Genomic DNA, 10,716 nt, shown 5'->3' with positions numbered 1-10,716 from the left:
ATCGGCCCTTTGCCTCTTCCTCCTCTTCCTCTTCTAATCGCTGGTGGCATATTTTCTGCTTTCAAAACTTTTACATCACAATAAACAATAAAAGACAAACTGGAATAAAATTTCGAATTTGTCCTATGTTCTTGTCTAGACTCAAGTATGTGCAATTGTGTCATTGAGATTAAACACTTAAGGATAGTGTTTAATTCACTCAACGTTGCCTCTGATACCAACCTGTCACACCCCGATTTCCACGTGTCTCACCGGTGGGCCCGGTGGGGGATTACCGTGACATAGTTGGCAACAATATAGTCAAACCACACAATTATATGAATGCACAGCGGAAGCATAAAGATAAATATATTTCAACATTGATTGTAATATCAAAGTATCACCATTGTTGAAATAAAATCCACAGGGGATCAATAATAAGATAAAAATAATTGTTCAACAGACGTAGGCATCTTAAGCTTGCGAGACTCTTTATTGATGCTAAGGAGAAATATCCAGCCAATTACGCTTAGTACCTGCATTTAATCTTTTTAGGAAAATACGTCAGTTTACACTGGTAAATACATTCAACCGACACTTTTGTAAAAATGTTTATTAAAATTGATTTGAATGCACAAGGCACAAACTCTTTTATAACTTGGGAGAATTACTTAAATTTATAATCTTGTGAACGGATTACATGTTCCTTATGCGTTCAGTAGCCCGGATCTTGTCCGGGTTAAAGATTAATAGACACACCACATAGCATAAAACCGTGGCGGGTAAACCAACGGCTATACCTTTATAATTATGGACATAATGCCGGGTGTACGCCTACACCCGGATGTCAAGGTCGTGGCCATTTCGTAAAATGCTGCCAAGGATATCCGGGACATGGTCATTAACCCCCTAAAGGCTTTAAGTAACAAGACTGTTTAAACGAGCCGATCAAATTTATTCAATTACCCACTCAACGGTGGAGAATTTGATGCCCGATCAAGCGGTATGCTATATACCGTAACCCAAGCCCGTATAACGGAAAATAAGTTAAAAGTATTTACCTTTGCAAGTATAAATCCTTAATCTAATAAATTGCAAATAGCTTTTACTGGTCTCCTATTCTGGAACGAAGGTTTAAAATAACCTATTAGAATCCTAACGGGTCTTTAATTTAGCCGTAGCTTAGACCGGTCAGTTTCAAAGGATAATTACGGTTTAATCGCGTGAAAGGCGAAAACCGGGAATGGAATGTGATTTGGACCCAACAAGTTTGAAGACTTGTTTTATATGGGTATAATAACCACACTCTGGATTTTGGGGTCAAAACAATATGGTTTGACCCGTTTCGGCTAGTTTATGTAAACTAGTTACATAAGCCGAACCGTGCGCGCAAAAGGCGCAACGGGTAACCGTAAGAGTCCTACACTGGTTTCATAAGTCAATATGCTTTAAAGAGGTTGTGGTATCAGTAGGATACCTTTCATAATGCCCGTAACGAGTTTAAATCCATTTTATGCCCCGTAGGGGTATTTCGGTCTTTTTAAAGATTATAAAAGAGGTTTCTGAGTTCTACAGGAAATCTGAGTTTCCCGAACAGTTTATAAAGTCCAAAATACTTTATTTATTATTTAAAATCAGTAGCAACTGGAATCGGGTCAAAAGACCTTGTAGAACTCAAGTTATGGCCGAAAAGGGTATATTCGGTATTTACCGAACCGTTGCCATAACCGCAGGTTATGAGCAGGTTAAAAATAATTAAAAATCTTTAAAAATCCCAAAATATTATTTTACATTAGTGTGTAAAAGTTTTGGTGTCGAAATCTGGGTTTTGATAGGCGTTATGCTAATTGCGCTATTTAATTACTAAAGTTTCCGTAATTTGCGCTATTTAGCATAACTCCTATTCTGGACCTTGGATTGACGTGAAATTTTTGGGACATGCTTAGAAATCAGTAACTAAGGTTATGGTCCTTTCACATGTCCGAAATTCTCGTTTTAAATTAAAAAGGGCGTACGGTCAACTTTTAAGCATTTAACGGAAATGTGTAAAAGACTCGGACAAGCAACGAACCGGTCACAGAGGGTTATACCATCATGTAACCTGGTCCTAAGAGAGTCCTAAGGCATATCAAAATCATACTTAAACGGGTCAGAACTGAAGTCAAAGCAAAAGTCAAAGTTTTACTACTTTCGGCTCCGAACCGGGTCAAAACAGTAAATGGTCGGATCAAACAAGCTTAGACTAGTTAATATACTTATTATCATGTTTTATGAGTGTTTAAACAAGTTACACACCATCTACATTACTGGTTATGCATGAAATCGCAAAATAGCATTTCTGTTGACTTTTTCTAAGCACGTTTGACTCAACATTCGGACTAGTTAGAGTGGGAATCAGAGGGTGCCCTTTTAGGGGTTTAAAGCCCACATGATTACCAACATATAACTACCTTTGATTCGACAAACCACTAGACCATTTGTGATTTATCGTAAAGTCAATCGTTAATTACGACGGATTGACTTTTAAGCTAAACTATGCAAAAACTAAGCCATAAAAGGGTAGGCATACTTACAGAAGCTTGGTGCACGACCAAAGATGTTAGAAGAATGCTTTAGAGCTCCAGAAGTGAACTAGAAGGCAGGTTTGAGGTGTGTTGAACATTGGTGCATCACATTGCCTTTTATAGTGAAAAATGATGCACAAGATCACATTGCCTACAATTGTTCATGGATGATCAGCAGGTGTCCCTGAGTGCTAGGGGACATGTAGGGGGCGCCCATGCTTCAATTAATGCATCCAAGATCGTTCACAAGCTCAAACAGTGAATCTGCCCATGTTTACTGCATCTGGGACTTCCACGCGGCCCTCGCATACGAATTTGATCATAACTTTCTCGTTTTAAAACGGAACTTCGCGGAATTTATGTTGTATATTCTAGTGAGCGTATTTTACTGTTACAAAGTCTCGGGTTCGTCAAAGGGTCACTCAGAGGTATAAATTAAACATGTTAACACAATTAACCCCTGTAGTTTGTAATCTCTCACTTTCTTCCGCGTTTCGCTCCGTACGATCCATGATTTATTCGTTTGAGGGTACGATCATCATTTAGGGCTACTATACAGTATATTTACCCCTCGTTGACATTTTTAACCCTCGAACTTACATACTTTCTAGGTTTGTCAACTTCAGTCCTTTATTTAATATTTAATGCCACGTGTAACTCATGACACGTGTCAACACATTATTGGACACAAAATTTCGAGGTGTTACACACGAGGAGATTACAGCCCTGCTAAAGTTATATTGGAGGCTTTGAATATCTTCAAAGACATGTCTGGGCTCGTTCCAAGTATGAGTAAAAGTACTGTTTTCTTTGGCAATGTGTCAAATGCTGTTAAGGATCAAATCACTAGCATTATGCCTTTTGAAGTGGGTGTTTTGCCGGTTCGATACCTGGGAGTTCCTCTCATCTCGTCTAGACTTTTGTATAAAGATTGTAATAGGCTTGTGGAGAACATGGAAAATAGAATAACGAATTGGAAAAATAGGTGCTTATCCTTTGCTGGTCGGCTTCAACTTATTCGGTCGGTTCTATCATCTATGCATATATATTGGGCTTCGGTGTTTATCCTGCCTAGACGCATAATTCAGGATCTTGAAGAAAAGATGAGAAGGTTTTTGTGGGCTCAAGGGAATGATATTAAAGGGAAGGCTAAAGTTAAATGGGATCATGTTTGTCTGCCTAAATGCGAAGGAGGTTTGGGGATTAGGAGAATTGCAGATATGAACAATGCTCTTATGGTCGCTCATATTTGGAGTCTTATTACGCTTAGGGAGTCGCTTTGGGTCAAATGGATGCATTCTTATCGTATTCGGGGGAGGAGTCTATGGGATGTTCCGATTAGAAGTGATGTGACATGGACGTGGAGGAAGTTATTAGCTTTAAGGCCCTTGGTTCAGCAACATATTTGGACCAAGATAGGCAATGGTTCGAAAACGCTAGTTTGGTTTGATCGGTGGGATGATGTTTGTCCGCTCAATTCGTTTATCACACCTAGATTGGTTGCAAATGCGGGTTTCTCTCCTCAGTCGTCGGTCGCGCAAGTGTATGGCAATGGGGAATGGAACTGGCCTGCTTCGTGGTATTCTAGATTTCCTTTGCTCCAGCATCTGAATAATATTGTTCTCAACCCGGAATGTGAAGACAGGATTGTTTGGAAGTCTAGATCGGGCAGAGTGGGAGATTATAATACGTCTGAAGTATGGGATGGCATACGCCATGTCCAACCGGAGATTTCATGGGCGAATGTAGTTTGGTTCACTCAGTCTATTCCTCGCCATTCTTTTTTTATGTGTCTTTTGATTCAAAAGAGATTGAAGACACAGGATGTGATGAGTAAATGGTATTCTTCGGGCAATGCAAATTTTAACTTACTATGTTGTTCGCTATGTACTCGTGGGCCGGATTCACATGAGCATTTATTTTTCGAGTGCTATTATGCGACTCAGGTGTGGAATGGTGTTAAACATCGAGCTGGTATGGAGACGGTTGCTAATAATTGGGCGCTGATTCTTGATCATTTGGTTTTGCATGCAACATCTTCGAGTGCTACAAGAGTCATTGGGAAGCTTGTTATAGGTGCAGCGGCGTATTTCGTGTGGCAGGAAAGGAATCAGAGATTATTCTCGGGTAGGAAATGGGGAGCTGACCAGCTTATTGATCTCATTCTTACTACGGTTCGTTTAAAGCTCCACACCATGAGATTCAAGCGGACGACCCAGGTTCATGGGATTTCGCAAGAATGGAGTTTACCTCGTGGCTTGATTCTAATGGACGATGACTGCGGCTGATGTGGGAGCTGTTTGTGGCTAGTATCTTTTTGTTTTGTCGACTTGTTTAGCCTGGTGTGCTTGTTTGTTTTGTCTACTCTAGTGTGGAATGCCACGCTAGAGAACTGAGGATTGATTCTCTTCCTCACTTGGTTGTTTATTGTTCCGATTTATAAAATTTACCGGGGTAACCCTTTACCAAAAAAAAAATAAGTAAAAAAAATAGTAGAAAGAGATCTTCGTTGTCTAAATCTTGTTAAATGTCTCAGATATTAGCCTGACCGTTATCCATGTACATTTAGCTCAGGTAATATCTATAACCTAGTCAAAGAGTGCAGAATCCAATTTGATTTGGTGACATAACAAGATTAGTTAATTTTTCAATGTTCTCGTTAATTCATCATAACCTAGTCAAAGAGTGCAGAATCCAATTTGATTTGGTGACATAACAAGATTAGTTAATTTTTCAATGTTTTCGTTAATTCATCAACAATTACAATCTTAAAAATAATCTGACAGAGCTTCGCCGTCAGTTGTGCAAAATCTGATTAACCCCAAGTCATCACGTCAATTTATACTACAATGAATCACCTTCGTGCGGACCTAGGCACCTCCGTACGAACGTATCACATCCGTGCGGACTAGCTTACATTTGCACGGATGTGTACCTCTGAACAGATGTAACTTTACAACCAAAACATAATCTAACATTTTGTCCTATTACATACTCGACAGTAGGGTGAGCAGAAAACCGAAATAACCGAACCGTAACCGAAATAACCGAAAAATCCGGATCGAAAAAACGGAACCGAAACAAAAACCGACGGTTCGGTTTTTGGATTTTATTAACCGAAAATTTCGGTTTGGTTTTCGGATAATCATTTTCAATAACCGAAAATAACCGAACCGAACCGATAAGTTTTAGTAGTATACCGTATCTATATATTTTTATGTTTAAATTGTTTAAGTGTTTACCCATGCTAGTAAGAATTATTAATTTTATTCTTGTTGTTAGATATTTATAATAAGAACATTACCATGTTTATTTATCATTAAAACTATTAATTGTTTACAAGAACTAAGAAAGTTTAATATAAAAGTTAAATGGTTTTCAAAGTATTATAAAAGAAAACGTCTTAACAAAAACTTTGGAGAAACATTAAAATATATTAGAAGGTTAGGTTTATGTGAATAATATAAATTTAAAAGACTAAATATATTAACTTACATTCAAGAAAGATTCTTAAAATTTGAATTATACTTTTAAGTTTTGAATCTTACATAATTTGTTTCAAAACCAGAAAAACAGAAACGTTGCTAAAACCGAAATAACCGAAACCGAAAAACCGAAAACGAACGGTTTTTAAAAACCAAAAACCGAACTTTCGGTTACGGATTTGGTTTTACCCAAAAACCGAACCGAACCGTGCACACCCCTACTCGACACGACTCGATGACATAGACCGCAGACCTAGTGTATCAACAACCGTTAAAAAAAGTAATCCACAAAGTCAACTATATACTTATGTTTCAAGGCTTTGGGTAATTTCATTGGTCAATCAAGATTCAATAACTTTTGCTTTCGCCTATGGTTCTTGTTAACTTGTATTTGGAAATAAAGATTGAATCGGGTAATTAAAGCCGAACAACTTCAACAATTCAGCGGGTCTCTGTTTCCGCAATGGATAAAACCCTTGTCGTTTTAGTCATGAAAAATCACTCATCAAAACCCGGGCACGACTTAGATGGCCAGCCACCACCGCGACTGTTATCCCCGCCGATGTTGTTGCCCTCACCTGCGCCACCGCCGGCTTTGCCACCAATGGTGGTGGCCGACCGATTCTTATAGAGAGAGTGGGGGGGATAAGATTTGGTCGTATGGTGGTAGGATTTGAGAGAGAGAGAGAGGGGGAGAGAGAGAGAGAGAGAGAGAGAGAGAGGGGATGAGGACTTAGGAAGAAGACGAGGGTGGACCTATCTCTTATTTTTTTTTCTTAGTTGTTTAAGGGTAATTATGTCATTTCACACATATTTAGCCGAGAAGTCTAACATAGGTTAGTGACAAAAACCATACGAATGTAAAAATTACAACAATTAAGACCAACTCTGTAATTATTAAAGTGTTATGATAAAGTTAAAGTCTTGGATCAAGACATTTAATGTAAAAAACTACACCTTGTAAAAAAAAGAAAGAGAAAAATGCCCGGATAGTCCCTGTGGTATGTCCATTTTTCACCTTTAGTCCCTAACTTTCTAAAATTATAGCTATAGTCCCCAAATTTGCAATTTCGTTCCCGGATAGTCCCTGGCGCGGATAGGGGTTAGTTTTTGGTGTTAAGTGGATGTGAAATTACTAAAATGCCCTTGTCATTAAAAAGAAACCAAAAAGAGATGGCTCGTGATGCTACTCGAGTTGAGGAGTATTGAAGGTCGCAAAGGATTATATATTTTTTTTGTGATCTTGCATTTGTGGTGTTAATATATGATGTTTATGACCTTATTCATTGGTAGTTTTCTGTTATTGAATAATCTTTTATGGAAGCTTTTTATTCTTATGATGACTGCTTTCTAAGTTTTTGTGTAAATCAAGAAGATCGACATCATAAGTTCCAAATAAAAGTTTATTAAAAGTGAAACTATGTTAGGCCATGCATAGTGAGGGGTTATATCGCGCTATATTGGGCAATTACGCTCTATGGCGCCCCGGAACACTGCCCCCACCCCCTTACCCGGCGTTAGAGGGGGGAGGGGTTATAGAGCATTGTCGTGATACGCATAGCGGCGCGAACTTTGGTTTTTCTCTCTCACATAGACATATATACATACATATACATGTATAATTGAAGGATATAACCCTACTACACACACAAGTTATATAACTCTCCGTAACCCCCCTTTCTTAGAGCACCCGGGGCGCCAGGTGATGGCTAGAATTTAACGAATTATGGGCCGTGAAACACCGCCGCCACCACCTTGTTCCACGCGTGGTGAATATGACGCGTCGCCGTCTTCACACGTTGTAAACCAAATTCTATTTCTAACAATTCTGTTTCCCCCTGTCTTTATGCTCTCCACAAAATTTTAAATCATGCATGAACATAATCCAAATTCTTCCAATTCAGATGTAAACAACACATTTAGCTATTCATTATGTAATTTAATCTTAGACTGTGGGGTATAGGGCATGGGTTGGGGCGTGGGTTGGCTGAAAACGCCCAAGCCACCACCCCAGGTGGGCTTGGGTTTGGGCGTGGCCCAAGGGGCGGGAGTTTAAAGCCGGGCGTGGGGCGGGTCTATCGATATGACATGGCGGGCTCTCAATGGCCAAACCAAACAAGCCGTTGGCCAACGGCTACGTGTAAAAAAATATTTTTTCACTATAAAACTCACACTTCTATTCTTTTTCTTACCACATCCAACTACAATACACTCCACCTCTTCTATAATCATCTCTATTCTCATTCTACAATACGAAAAAATGAATCATCGGCGGAATACCAATCTGTCACACCCCAACTGATGGCGGAATCATCGGGGCGCGACACTAGGTGACTCGGATTGCTCAAGAGAATCCATAACAACTATATTGCGATAATATTTATTACATTCGTCATCCCATACTAACAAATAATACAATCACATAAGTCATCACAGGTTTCTTGTTCTCTCAAACAATTCAAATCCGACAACCTAGATTTTAGGTGAGTTTCTAGACATCCTAGCTTGGTTTGATGTAGACTGCGACTAAACCTGCAACATATGTTAAAATAATGTCAATACTAAAGTATTGGCGAGTATACAAGTTTGATATGTAGTAGCGTAATAGATTAAAAAGTGCTGCGAATTTCCACATGCATAAACGTAATACACGACATATATACTCACAAAACTGATACTACCAGCTAAGTCCTCGATGCTCGATTCTTCGATGGCATAACTAGACCCCGTCGGGCGCAATAGTACTATACTAGTCGTGGTGGGACGTCACGAGTATAAGTCCTAGCACATATGCAACTAGCATCACGTATATCTATGCATAATAGTTATTCGCAAGTGATAAATTGATTGATTGAATAATTCGTTTGATAAGTTCGATTTTTTAGGAACGTATGTTACACCCAAAATGCGATAAAAAGGGGTCCAAGTATACTCACAGTGCGTATTTGGTAGGTTAACACAGTTTGGTTGGATTGGCGGGAAAGTGTCTGGGAATACCCTGATTACAGACTGATTGCGTGAGCGTTTGATAGCGCGTTAAACGATAGCGGGATAAACAAGAAACGAATGATAATCCGATCGAATGCCGGCCCGTTCGGATGGGCTGCTATCCGATCGGATGGGCTGCCTGATCGGTTAGCCTGTACGATCGGCTGGTCTGTCCGATCGGCTGACCTGTCCGATCGGCTGGCCTGTCCGATCGGCTCCAGCTGTATTCGACAAAGTTTGAAGGTTTTTCGGTGGTTTTGGTCGAGACGTTGCTATGACGTGCTAAACAACTGAAATTCCATCAAGTCCGGCTTGTTCTAATGGCCGGGAACCACCCCGTTCCATCAGTTCTGGCCGTTCTTGACGGTTTTTCCATGTTTAACCCAAAATTGGTCGTCTCTTCGTTAGAAATCAGATCTTGGACCAACACGACACTAGAAATGAGCAGAAGGTCGGTATAAGCTCCGATTCTACCGGTCTTGAGTGCTTTGAGTGTAAAAGAGTTGAAAGAAAGTTGGAAAACCATCTTTTAATCCTTTTATTCATGATTATGTGTAGATCTGTTGTGAAAATGTTGTTTATTCGTGTGGGAATCCTTAGAATCTGAGTTGTTTTTGGTGGAATGAGGCCAAAACTTGAAGTTCGTAAGAACTTCATGATGACATCACCCTAGAACACCTCAAATCCGTTGATTTCACGGTTAAAAGTTGAGATTTAAAAGATAGAAAGGTGGAGGAGTGCATGTAGATCAAAGAAGTACAAGATTTGAGTTGAAAACTTACAAGAATCGCGAGAAATCGAGAGATAAAGGGGTTGGAGCGCCTGGCCGAACAACAACAGTCACATCAAGTGTTCTTAATGTGACTGAGGGGTAGTTATAAGCAAAGAGGAGAAGGGAGGTGAAGTGGTGCTGTGGATCGGACGACCATCCGATCGGATGGCTGTCCGATCAGCTGGCTATCCGATCAGCTAGCTGTCCGATCGGATGGCCATCCGATCGAACTGCCATTCGATCAGATGCCTTCGGCAAACTAAGTTTTGGCGTTCCGTTTCGATCGTTAAGCGTTGCGATAGTTTGGTTACACATTCTCATCCATATTTCATATATTTATTATAATTTGCTACACTGAGTCATATTTACATATCTATATTTCCATGTTGGGATACATTAACTGAGTTTCGTTTCGAGTATTCGATTTCCTTTCGACGCTTCACGGTCATCGAGGAGGGTAGAATAGGCCCTTTCTCAATGCCATCGTGAACGTTAGATGTATTTTAGTAATGAGTTGCACTGCGACACATTACGACTATCAAGGAGGATAGAATTGATCCTCACTTGACATCTTCGTGGTTGTCAGCAAGTGTAACGTGATGTGATAGTGATAATATGTGTGGAAATATGCTAAAATATTGCGATATAGCGATGTAACTGATGTGGGTACATTATGATCCGAATCTTTGGTGCTAGGCGTAAGGAGTATATCGAGTAGTAATAACGCACGAAAGTGCGGGTTGTTACACCCCACCCCACCATACCCCACGGTCTTAACTGGAGAAAACTCAACACCCTGGAGTTATACAGAGGAATTGGGGAAAGTGGGTGGCAGAGATTCGATATCCGCATAACTTTATTGTTTTAGAAATATTGTTTTTTATTTTAATGAATGTTTAATTTTATTGTTTTATTGTTTATTTATAAT

The sequence above is a fragment of the Helianthus annuus genome, chromosome 8 (genome assembly GCF_002127325.2).
Source record: "Helianthus annuus cultivar XRQ/B chromosome 8, HanXRQr2.0-SUNRISE, whole genome shotgun sequence".
NCBI lineage: Eukaryota > Viridiplantae > Streptophyta > Magnoliopsida > Asterales > Asteraceae > Helianthus > Helianthus annuus.
The sequence above is the reverse complement of the archived record's forward strand: the minus strand, read 5'-3'. Positions refer to the sequence as shown.